Source organism: Mixophyes fleayi, chromosome 3, assembly GCF_038048845.1.
Source record: "Mixophyes fleayi isolate aMixFle1 chromosome 3, aMixFle1.hap1, whole genome shotgun sequence".
Taxonomy (NCBI): Eukaryota; Metazoa; Chordata; class Amphibia; order Anura; family Limnodynastidae; genus Mixophyes; species Mixophyes fleayi.
The window spans coordinates 91,977,495-91,990,561 of record NC_134404.1 but is presented as its reverse complement, the minus strand read 5'-3'; the positions used below and the strand labels follow the sequence as shown (position 1 = coordinate 91,990,561).

Below are 13,067 nucleotides of genomic sequence, written 5' to 3'. Positions count from 1 at the left end.
AAGTTGAGATTAGCCAGGCCCAGCAATGTTTTTCCAGTTTTCAGATGTCCAGTTCTGGTGAGATCACTGTAGTCTCAGGTTCCTGTTCCTAACTGATAGGAGTGGGACCCAATGTGATTTTCTGCTGCAGTAGCCCATTCACTTTGACGTTCTGCAAGCTGTGTGTTCATAGAAGATCTTCTGCACCCCCCTGTTGCAACGCATGGTTATTTGAGTTAATGATGCCTTCATGTCAGCTTGAACCATTCTGGCCATCCTCCTCTCATCTCTCTCATTAACAAAGTTAATGTTTTTGCCCACAGAACTGCCGGTAGCTGGATGTTTTTTGGTATATCCACCATTCTCTGTAAACTCTTTGTAAATCAAAGGAGATCAGCAGATTTTGAGATACACTAACCACCCTGTCTGACAGCAACAATCATTCCATGGTCAAAGTAATGGAGATCACATTTCTTACCCATTCTGGTATATGGTCTTAACAACAACTGAACTTCTTGACCATGTCTGTGTGCTTTTATGCATTGAGTTGCTGCCATATAATTGGCTGATTAGATATTTGTATTAACGAGCAGGCATACCTAACAAAGTGGCCACTAAGTATAAGTGTACATAATATATGTGAGGAACTTACCTGCTCCACGCTCCTGATCACAGCACTCTGTTTACTTCCTGCTTGGTGCTGCGATCATGTGACTCTAGACGAGGAGTTTGAAACTCTCTACACTAGATCCACTCTGACACACTATCTGTGTCAGAGCAATAGGTTGCTTACCCCTGCTTCTGGCTCCCGCTGTGCTTTCTGGTTCTCAGCTCCAAGTGAAATTCTCCTGGCTTGTATGACTACGTTTTCTGAATGAACCCTTGTGCTGCTTCTTCAATGTGCATCCGACCCAGCTTGTTTACTGACCTCGCTTTCTTGATTATCCTTGGCACCACATACTTCAGTGTGTATCCGACCTGGCTTGTTCATAGACCCCGTTTTCTGGATTGTCCTGCGCCAATCCTGATTAATAGTTGCCTTCAGTAACCGTAACAATATAGTGCCAAAGAGAGGAGTATCAGGTATGGTTGTCACTGCTTACAGCTCAGATGCCGTGTTCTACGGCACTGTATGCTCTCACCTCTTTAAATCTATCCCAGCTGAGCACTGTTGAAGCTAGTAGTTGGCATAAAACACCACTTATATGTACAAACTATTATAATGGCTAATGATTAATATGTTTGCTATGATTTAAATTGACATAAGGTGATGGATGAAGTGTCAAAATGCATGATTGCACAAACGCTGAGTTCAGTGTTCGTTGAGTTCTTAATCTCTAGTTTAGAAACACCATGTATTATTACAAGTCAGTATAGAAGCGATTACATGTGTGGCAGGGTGAGAGTCTTCCCCATGTGAGGAAGAGGTAATTTCTCTAGAAGCATGTGATAACTCTTCCCATCCTCACATTACCCTTTTTGAGGCCCACTATGGATATCACTAAGAGGAAGGTAAGTAATATGTTGTCTCACTCTCTGCCGGTGTAAATACTGTTTATATTGTATGTAGTCCCTTCACTCCTAGCCTTTACCTTTCTCACTCCTGTTCATGTGATCCTACACTTGGATCTAATAAAGCTGTTGTCAAACTACTCAGCTGTCTTTGTAGTCCTTGCCCTTCACACTATGCTTAAAGGGGCGGAGATAAGGGGATGGTCGCACGTACACAGCCAAAGGAAGGTGGAGGATTTCACCACCAGCTTCATCGGTTGGGCCTCCATGGGCTGCATGTCCAGGAATAACAAGGGAGTGTGGGCGCCACATGTGGCTCCGGTGGACCTGCTCGCGGAGCTCACATGGTGGACAAAAAACCTTGCGCACTGCTTTTCTTGCATTTGTTGTTGAATTTTGAATAAAACCGTGACCGTTATTTATGCCAACATCGGCCTGTGCATTTTTATTTCAGCAAAAGGGTTTTTCCTGCTGGAGACCCACAGGTAGGCATAGCCTCCCTTAAGACAAATGACCCGTCTAACACTAGGCTATATATGGTGGTTGATTTGCTCTAATGAATGTTATACACTGCTAGCTACACACAATAATAATATTATTTGTATGACTTTAACTATGTGCTGCACTGCAGCTGTGGATCATTTGAAATGTATTCAATTATAGACAGGAACCACACTTACACTGTAATCTGCACTAAGTACTGTTTGTTTTTTTTGGTTAGCATTTGGAATTTTTACAAAAATGCTTTTGTTAAAAAAGTTTCCCGTTAATGGAATTACATTTCAATTTGGAGATTATAGATCAGTGTTTCCCAACCCTAGTCCTCAAGTACCCCTAACAGTGCATGCTTTTCATATCTCTTTGCTGGAGCACAGGTGTAATTATTAGTGACTGACACATTTTGAAAGATCCACAGTTGGTACTAAGTATATCACTGGTCACTTGGAAAACCTGCACTGTTAGGGGTAATTGAGGACTAGGGTTGGGAAACACTGTTATAGATAAACTACTTCATAATGAAAATTTGATATACAATCCAGTATTGGATAGTAAATACCAAAGATGGGGGGTGGGGTTTCAAATCAAAATCCATAGGTGGTAAACAGAGATTTGAACTGATTGGAAAGTTGAATGTCATTAAATCTCACTGTTTCAATGGGCACAAAAAAAGTTCGCTGTGCAATCTTCAATAGGCGTCAATTCGATTTTGCAGGATGAAATTTGCGGTTGCTGTTCCGATTGTGTTCTCTATTTGTGATTCTGTTAAATTCCGTTAAAATTATTATTTTTTAAATATTAATAATTTAATATTTTGAAATAATAAAACAGTATTTCTTTTTTTATTGGCATATAGAACACTGCTGTGTTCGAAATTTTACATTTGAAATTTGAAAACAGTTAAAATTTTGCTGTTTACATTTGAAAACAGTATAAATTTTAGCTAAAAAATGTTTGAAACCAGCTTAAGCATGGTGTAACTGGCCCAAAAATGGCAGAACTGGTTTGAAATGGTGGAACTGGTTTGAACATGGTCACACCTGTTTGACTTGCTCAAACTTAGCTAAGCTTTTTAATCAATTAATTTTCAAAAAAGTTTAAAGTCACAAAGCTAGAAAAAATTGGTTGCATGTGAAAGGACAGACTACTGTCCATTCAAACTTATCCAGTTGGATTCTGATTCTGATCAGTAAGTGATGAAGAGTATATAAATAATCTATTATTTTATATTTCATTTTACAATTGAATTAGAAGGTGACTAGGCACAAAGGTCTCCTCCCCCACCTGTTACTATGGAACTTGTGAAGACCTGAGAAAAATAAGTTTTGACTTTTGAGGCAGACCACATGCTTTGAGCAGTTCCTATGGAAAGGTAAACTCCACCCAGAAGACAGGTTTTTGATCTCATGTAGCAAGGGAATTGAAGCTGACTTGCTGGCTGTTTATCTACCTGGGAGGACTCACATGGCCGAACTGCTGGGATGGGATGGTAGATTGTATAAGGGGCCTGGAGAGACCATTTATATTAGAACCCGGCTAGCAGGAAAAATTGAGTTGTGAATGGAAGATGGTTGCTGTGTTGGTCCTGTGTCTGTGTGGTTCTGTGTTGGTTTAATGTTGTAATGGAGTTTTGTTAGGTTATTTGAATGGAATTGTCTGAGTTCAGATAAAATAGAGTTAGTGAAGACTTTGGTTTGGTATGCATAGCGTTACATAAATGCATGCCTTGTAATAATATTGCAAATGCTGTGTAATAGAAGTGTATGGAAATGGTTGTTTGTTTGATAGAATGGTGGTGTTGGAAAAGTATGTCATGGGAAAGTGAAGAAACCGTGTATATGGTATTGGAAAGTCTGCTATGCTGCTGTTGAAAAGTGTGGCTGAAATTAGGATTTAGATGCATAGCAAGTGATTGGATTGTTCAGGAAGTGGTCAGATTGTTAAATATAATGTTTTGTTAGTCTGCTGGTTTAAAGGGTAACTCTGAATCTCTGACATAATGTGGTTTATTGCTGGAAATGTTGATGTAGTTAATATAGCAGCAAGGTGAATACCATATCTTTAGAGCATGCTGAGTTCAGACAATAGAGGAAATGAATCCAAAAGAACTGTGCTTGTAAAATGGCTGCCATCTAGAAACTTTCATGTGAAGGGAATATGGATAGTGAATAATGGCTGTTGGACTTTGACTGAGAAAAGTGAAGTGAAATGATAGAGGGATAAATGTGGTAGAGTATGTGAGAATATTTGGAAGGTTAAAATGTATGCTTGAGTGTGTGTCTCTCCCTCCCCCACAGGTCTTCCCTCTCCTCCCCTACACACACACAATGCATTCACACACCTGGAACAATACGTAAAGCTTGACCCCACACATACACTTACATAGACACAATGACTTGTATATTTATATAACAGGCAATGAATGTAATGTATTGCACCAAAATCTATACTTTGTGTAAAATATTGTTACACTGTATACTGTTTTATAATATATACATACGATTTACAATTAGAATGCTAATAATACAACATGTTTAAAATTAAACTATATTTTGTGCGTAGTTTTTCTTGAAGATATGAGCATAAGCTATTATATGAATATTGGTCCTGTGAATTTAAGGGAATATAAGAATTATATTTCTCAGGACAAATCAGAAGTAACTTTGCGAGGAATTGGTTGCATAATTAACGGTATTAAATGATCATCCATACATTTGCCAGATTATTAGAGAGATTAAAACCCCATAATCACAATAGAAATCCTTCTACAGTAAGTATGTAAAATGACAGCACTAGGTAGGAGTGAGGAAGCACTTTCACATGTACATAGAAAGCATGCTAAGCCTAAATCCTTGTTTAATAAACACATATAAAATATGTGTAAATGAGTTTATGCCCATATTTAAAGCTATATGTGCTTGTTTTTAATCCAGGATGGGAAGTGCCCAAATGCAAGGATGTGTCTGAAATAAATCTGTGTTTTACATAATACTGTATTGATTGAATTTATTGTATTAATTTATTAAAACCTAACATGGAAATATTTAACCATCAGAAGAAATGTACATGTTTTATAAATTAGATATGTATAAAAGACACCTAATTTAAGCATGTGTGACAGCACTCACAAACACAACAGAAGGAAGAACTTTTTATATAAAGGTGATATATAAATGGACTACTAAAATAGAGTAAGTGTAAAAGAATGCAAGAATATATAAACATATGGCTGTTGCTAAGACTTAGATCTAAAATATGAAAACACACACACACACACACAAGGGGCTGGTTAAATGGAAAACTAAGTTCCAGATGGAACTGTGTGAAATATCTTAATTAGGAAAAAAAACACTTACCTGCACTCCTCCGAACCGCCAATCAAGTGGCTCCCATGATGATCCTCTCTCCTGCTGAGGTGGACTTTTTTAAAAGTCTTAATGATGCTGTCAAGGTCCCTCCCCCAGGAGCTTCCCATATGGAAGAATAAGAGGGGGAGGGACTTTGACAACACAGATTGCAGTTTGCGAAAATCAGACCCCAAGTAGAAGAGAAGATCTCCTGAATGTACCATTAGTAGCACTGGATCAGAGAATCGGGGAAGCACAGGTAAATAACATTTTCTTATCTGACATATCTCACCTAATACCATCCAAAACTACATTTTTAGTTTTGGGTGGAATTCTATTTTAGCAACATATGCTACCCAGTTCTGGATAAAGTATTTCCTTTTAAATTTAAGACTACACTATTAACTGAATGCAACAATTTGCTTACTCATAAATGGAAAATCTCTGTTAACTGCTAACAAAAATTATTTTTAAAAGAAAGTACTACAGAGAAAATGCAGATTTAGAATTTTACTGCATTATTCTACCAGTATGCGTACAAGTTCTTCATATGTCCTATACAATCGGAGTAAAGTGGCTACTATTGTAACAATGTAATTATATTAACAACTAATTGCACTCCCTTTTTTCGTAGCATATTGGGATAAATATATGCTAATTTAGATATTACATGTCAAAATATGAAAAAGTAGAACAAATACACTTACTTTATTATTTTCATAAATATTCACCACTATGCAGTTATATGCAAACATTTAGGCACTGATGATCACATTGCATGTTTCAGTGAATCACTAAATCGGGTACAAACTTAAATATGACATATATCTGCAGAGTTTAATGCACTATTACTATTTATTGAAATAAAACAGTAAATGCAGCTTGTGTAAAAGTTTGTGCACCCTGTTAGGCAGTACTAAGCAGCACACACTTTGGTAGAAATCACAGCTTCAAAACGTTTCTTGAAGTCAATTAACATCATTATCATTTATATACAGTCTTTCTATTTCTGCTTTAGGAATTATTAATATTCTTACATCTCAGAAATATTCTTAGGTCTACTTGCATATGCAGCATGTTTGTGATCCCCCCACAGAGTTTCTATATTATTCACATCTGTTTATTGTGAGGGTGATTTCAAAACCATAATCTTTAAAACCATAATCTTTAAAACCATAATCTTTCATTCATGTAAGTACGGTATGGCTGATTTTGAGGTATGTTTTGGATCATTATCTTGCTGAAATATCAATCTTCTTTTAGCTGCAGTTTCTTCACTGACTGGAACTGTAGCATATATTGTTAAATAGTTAGACCCAGGGGCAGGGGGGGGCATCTGCCCCCCAGGCCTACCCCATAGTGGGCTACCTTGAGCTGGGTCACTGGCCCACCTGCATTTATTTTCTTTTAAAATGCTCTTAATAGGCTGTTGAGTCGAGTCTTGCCCCCCGGGCTAAAATTTGCCAGCCCTCCCCTGGTTAGACCCACTGTTTCTTCTACCCAGACAATATTTATTGTACCACTGACTGCCAACACAACCCCAAAGCATAAAACCGCACCCATGCTTAACGGTTGGCGAGGTGTTCAGTCCACAGGACTTTGTTACAAAATGTTTCAGGTTTATCTAAGTATTGCTTAGATCAGGGGTGTCCAACCTTTTAGCTTCCCTGGGCCACATTGGAAGACGACGAGTTGGTTTGGGCCTCACATAAAATACACTAACACTAACGATAGCTGATCATCAAAAAAACCATAGAAAACATAGTTAACATATTAAACTTACTTGGAAATGAAGTTAGTAAGAGTTAGGAAACCTGTTGCAGAATCATGATTAAAGCAGTAGTCCCATTACCAGCTACAATTTAACTTACCTGCATCTGCTCCTTAGTGGGGTTCGGTGAATTAAATGCCCAAAACTTTTTTTTTCCTCTCTTTCCGCACCCTTGAATCATTTTTTTTATTGACCAGTTTGAAATGGTCACCGATATAGGTAGCATCAGTAGGACTAATAGAAATCTACAGAAATTTAAAGGTGGCGGGAAAAATGGCTCATGGAGCAGCCTCCAATGAGGGTAACAGTGAGTGATATTTTCACCCTACTGAGCACTGCACATTTAAAATGGTTTAAAATATTAAAAATACAATCATCTCTTAATATTTATATTAGATACATACAGAGAACACAGCTAGTTCATAATTGCATGGTGCAGAAAGTCCAAATTCAGAGTAACAACAATAAGATACTGGATAATCTTTCACTGCTGCTATTAGTTCGCGCGGCTGACTCCTCTGTGCTGCGCTATGCAATGGATGTCGGGTGTGATGACGTCACCCTTGACATTCACTTTGAGCGCCGCATGGAGGAGGAGACCAGGGAGGGAGCCGGAGCGCCAGCTGACGTGACCGCAAGGTAAGTATTTTCTTTTTTTTTTTGCAGTATTTTTTTTTCATTAACAGCGCCCTTGCCACAACCAAAACTCCTGCTGGGCCACATTTACAGGATGGCTGGGCCGCATGCAGCCTGCGGGCCGCGGGTTGGACAATCCTGGCTTAGATATTTCAGACATTGACTTTCGTGTGGGTTATTCTCTGACTAGTTTATGAGCACATTTATCAGATATTTATTTGGGTCATCTAGATAACTTTCATTTTATTATTATTGTATTATTTATTATCTTTATTATGTATAGGGTGCCAGTGCTGGCCCTAGTCTGCTGCATGACACCTTCTTACACAGTGTTTAATATATTGGCCCTAGTCAGTAGCAAAAAATTAAAGTTTGCTGATCAGCTAGAGATATAGCAGTCAGTGGGGTTGGTGTTTAGAATGCGAAGAGTTCACCACTCTCTACAGAAACTTTTTGGCAGTATTACTTTCAGTATAAATACACATACACATGATGAACAATAATATATAAATCATGCTTTTAGGTTTTTTGCACAATGTACAGCATGTGACACATTATTAAATAACGTTACTTCCCTGTAACGATAGCAGAACCAAAACACTAAATGAGGTGAAGTGTGATGACCACAGTATGGAAGGGAGGCACACACATGCTAAGTGAGGGCAGAATATCCTGTATGCTGATTTAAAGAAGATACACTGTGTTCTCTAACACACCAAACCTCTGTCCTCATTTTCAGAGTCTACCGTTAAGTGTATCTCTGCATATGACTTTGAAGATATTTGGATTATCATAAGGACATGAATTAATTAAGCCAAAATACTATGAACAGAAAAAGATATTTGTGGTCAATGAAAATAATCTAAGGCAGCAGTTTTAATCACAGAGGAATTGGATGGAAAAAGGATTAAAATAAGAGCTACGTGAAGGTAAGGAGAGTTCTTCTCATAAATGTCTCATTTTTGGCATAAATGATGTCACATGTATTTTAGAATAATGCAGAGTTTGAATAAAGAGGCAGAGTGGTTGTGCAACATGTAAACTGGCCTTTGCTGTATTTCTCTGTAAACCTTTTTTTTTTTTTCATTTTTAGCCATGTCATAACAACCCCCCAACCAGCTTATTCACTATTGTACATAATTTAGCCTGTTTGCTGAAAATCACTGCATGTATGGACACAAAACATATCACTGCATGTATGGGCACTGCATATATGGGCACAAAAGGAGACCCAGATCACTGCATGTATGGGCACTGCATATATGGGCACAAAAGGAGACCCAGATCACTGCATGTATGGGCACAAAAAGGAGACACATATCACTGCATATATGGGCACTGCATGTATGGGCACAAAATGGAGACCCAGATCACTGCATGTATGGGCACAACAAGGAGACCCAGATCACTGCGTGTATGGACACAAAAAAGAGACACATATTACTGCATATATGGGCACTGCATGTATGGGCACTGCATTTATGGGCACAATAAGGAGACCCAGATCACTGCATGCATGGGCACAAAAAATAGACCCAGATCACTGCAAGTGGGCACAAAAAGGTGACCCAGATCACTCCATGTATGGGCACAAAAAGGTGACTCAGATCAACATATGATCAAATTCTTTCAAAGATTTACAGCTCAGTGGTGGACCTGTGGCTGTTTGTCACCATGAGAACACTAATATAAAGCAGTTAAAAACCAGGGTGCACACTCTTATACTGATCCCATTCTAGTCTGTGACTGTGTGGCATCCCAGGGCTAATACTGTAGACCCACCACTGCCAGCTTGTCCACAAATGAATGTTACAGTCACCAAGGGTAGGTAGGGCCACTTGCAACCCACACCAAAACGCTAGCACTGATTGCACAATGCATACCTACTTATTAAACCTACTGATTAAACATTCAAAATGACAAAAGATGCTGGAAGATTGCTACAATGTCTAAAACAATATATGGTCTCCCAAGTTCTATTGTTGGAGGTTCTTTTTGCCTTTGCTTCAGTAAGGGGATATCACTGACCCAGAGAGAGGTGAGACCCCAACGAACACAAGATTCCAAATAATCTAGATACTTTTAAAGGATTGATATTTATTGTGGGGAGCAAGGGAACAAAGTGGGGATTGATCATTTTAACAATAATCACAGAAATGATGTACAATTCTCTACATCACTTAAAGTACTCTGAAGAGCTCTGTAATAATAATACATTGCATAATAAATATATCTAAAATGAATTAATATGTTGTGAATATATTATTCTTTAATATAATAAATAACTTGACCAATAGGCAATGAGCAATTTCAAAATATATCATAATATGAATTATTTCAGCTTATCTCAGTGGCTAACCCGCAGCTCACAAGCCGCAGGCAGCTTTTTGCACGTATAAATGTTTGTTTTGTCGTTATCACTTTTCCTTGCTACTTTTGACTGTACTGTGAGAGAAAGGGCATTTACCCTTAGTCTATATTCCAGCCTCTATCTACTTTAGATGCTTTGCGGCTGTATAATTGTTTGTCCTTTGACTACCCTACATACACTATCACTATGTTCACCTGGACAGGTTAAAGTAGTTACTCTAGAGCTTTAAGTGAGTGTCTATTTGTTGGTGGTACCAATTGTAAGAAGTTGACCCCTCTCTCCCCACTTTATTATTGCTTCTATCCTGGATTATCCTCTCACTCTCTTACACTGTCAGCTTTGTTTCCTCTCAGACAGCAGCTTAAGCCCTCTGCGTTTCAAGTCACTCACTGATTGGCTGGTCTGATGAGAGTGGCTGGCAGCATGATCCAGTCAGCTTATATACTGTATATCATTTTGCCTTGAACACACTACATTGCAAGAGCCATCCATCAAAGTGGACCAGCAGATTTTTATTTTCACAGTGTGAAATATTTAATATTAGCATGACTCATTATGAAACTATGAAGTTATATTATATGGCAAACTGTGCTAAAAATACTATCAATGCATAGTACAACAACAAAGGCAATGCCTATTGTTGACAGTGAAACACAAACTGATGTCTTTCAAGCTGACGGAAAGAGCTACTCTATTTGTACATTAATAATTTTCATACAGCTCCTGTCATGAAATACTGAAGACCACTCCCTCCATTTTACAGGGCTTCACAGATAAGTTGTAGTTTCCCCATGCTACCAGGGAGTCCATGGTGCGACTTATGTTCTGCTACTACAGCAACCCCTGGGTCTATGTTTAAACCCCTTCTAATTACCTATGTTGCTAAAACAAGTAAATACCACAACTTTCCAAAGACAATGGTTCTTTGACATTCAGCAAACTGGCAAATAAAAGTAGGCAAACTTCGAATCTAGAAGGAAGAAAAATGCAGTTGGATTCTGCAGGATTTAAACCCAGATAGTGTGGTTTTGGAGAGCATGGTGCTGTCGAGTAAGCAACAGCGGAAGCTGTTTATTTTAGGTCTTATTGTAGATAAGTTGCAACTCATAGCTATGACTGCCTCTTGCTCAGTTCAGCCATCCACCCACTTCCTGATCATAGCCAGTCCCCTCCATTCTGGAGGTATACATTTGGCACTTCTTTGCACGAGCTGCCAGATTACCATGCCTATCTTTATGTGCTTACTCCTGCTTGTGTAAGAATTCCCGTGTCTGACTCCTCTGGTCTAATGAGTGCCTGCTTTGGAAGATGTCAATACACCCCTGTGCCTACTTCTCCAAGAACTTGTCCTTTGCAGAGCAAAACTATTTGGTAGGCAACAGAGAATCATTACCTATCCGCTTGGTATTTAAAGATATCTGCAGATATTACAGAAACCTTTAATATCTGTGGGCTGCATAAAGGTTGAGTTCCTGCCAAGCAAGGTGGGTTCTATTTTTCATACAATTAAACTTAGTTGTGACCTGCCAACCTAGCTCACATAACACAAAAGCCAAGGCCAGTTAATTAACTCTCCTGAAACAACCACTCAAGAAGAATTCATTTTGCCGCCAGGAAAGGTTCTTGTAGCAAAGCAAGTTGGCTCAAGTGACCAAGAAGGCTAAATTTGTTCATATGGTCCACATCCAACACCCTCAGCTTCAACTAAACCAGATGGATATCTGACCAGGTATATTTGCTTGTCTATTTCCATGTGAACCATACAGTTAAGGGTTTTCTGACCATTCAATAACACTAAGACCATGCTATGGTGACCCCTGAGTATGATTGACTATGTTGTTAAAGGGAGTTAATACCGCTACCTCGCCAAGAAATATAGTTGTCTAACATTCACAAACTGTCAGAAAGAGGTACTCTTGGAATCTGAAAGGAAGAAAAATGCAGGTGGACGTAATCCCAGATGTTGTGGGTTTGGATGATGCCATTGGGTGAGCCCCATTGGAAACTGTTTATTTAAGATCCTAATTTAGAGACCATAACCAATCCCTCACATCCTAGGGGTATATAAATATGGGCATTTGTTGCTCAAACCACCAGATTATTGTGCCTATATCTTGTGGTCCTGCCTTTCTCTCTGACTATATGTATATTGATTCCTGTCTGTGTAAGAAAACTCAACCATCTCTGACTTCCCAGGTGTGCATGAGTGCACACAGTTTTGACTCTTTGGCTACCTACCCCAACTACACCTTTGGTTTGTCCTTCAGTCTCCAGTGACTGAGACTCATATCTGTTCATCTGCCAACAGTGGCTTAGTGATAACTACAAATTGAATTGACTAACGTTATCAGAAGCCACATCTGCATTCCACCGGTCACATCTATATTGCATGGATCAACATGAACTCTTTGGTGGCATAGTAAAATTAAATGTAGCAAAGCTTTTATGTAAAGCCATGCACAAAGGAGAGAGCTGGTGCAGGGTCATTACTTTGGGATTTAAAAAAATATAAAAATTTTTAGGTTGTGCTTTAATAAGGGTTAGCTTCTATTCCGTTTACTCGTTAAAACAACATTAGCACACCATGAACCTACAGGATTAATAAACATAATTAGCAAATTGTATTTTTTTTGGAAGTCATGAACTAAGGGTTGATTGGTTGCAATAGCTTTCAAGATATGCCACAACTAAACTGGATTAGCAGTTGCAGTGTAATGTCTTTATTCCCTTATTATCTTCAGTCTTTAGCAAATTAGGAGAGTGTGGTTGTCTCTTTCATCCCTGCACAGTGTTCTAGAATGTCATTTTAATTTACTCCCATAATTGGTAAATGTATTTAATGCTGTTTAAAATAATCTATATAAAGATGACCCCGGTGTATCACAAATTATCAGACCTTACTTTAATTAACTCTATTTGGACTCTCTTTATTCTATTGCATAAAATCTTTTTC

The 13,067-nt window shown here is 38.4% G+C and overlaps 2 protein-coding genes across 4 annotated transcripts in view; one reads left to right on the top strand and one right to left on the bottom strand.

Moving 5' to 3' along the window:
* MED12L (mediator complex subunit 12L) overlaps positions 1–13,067 on the bottom strand; it is a 468,926-nt gene that overhangs the window by 288,317 nt on the left and 167,542 nt on the right. The gene's annotated exons all lie outside the window — the stretch shown is intronic.
* Positions 1–13,067, top strand: part of P2RY14 (purinergic receptor P2Y14) — a 47,350-nt gene that overhangs the window by 21,493 nt on the left and 12,790 nt on the right. Inside the window, exon 2 of the mRNA XM_075201982.1 lies at positions 8,483–8,672. The gene's annotated coding sequence lies outside the window, so the exon portion shown is untranslated. The remainder of the gene's footprint in view (positions 1–8,482; positions 8,673–13,067) is intronic.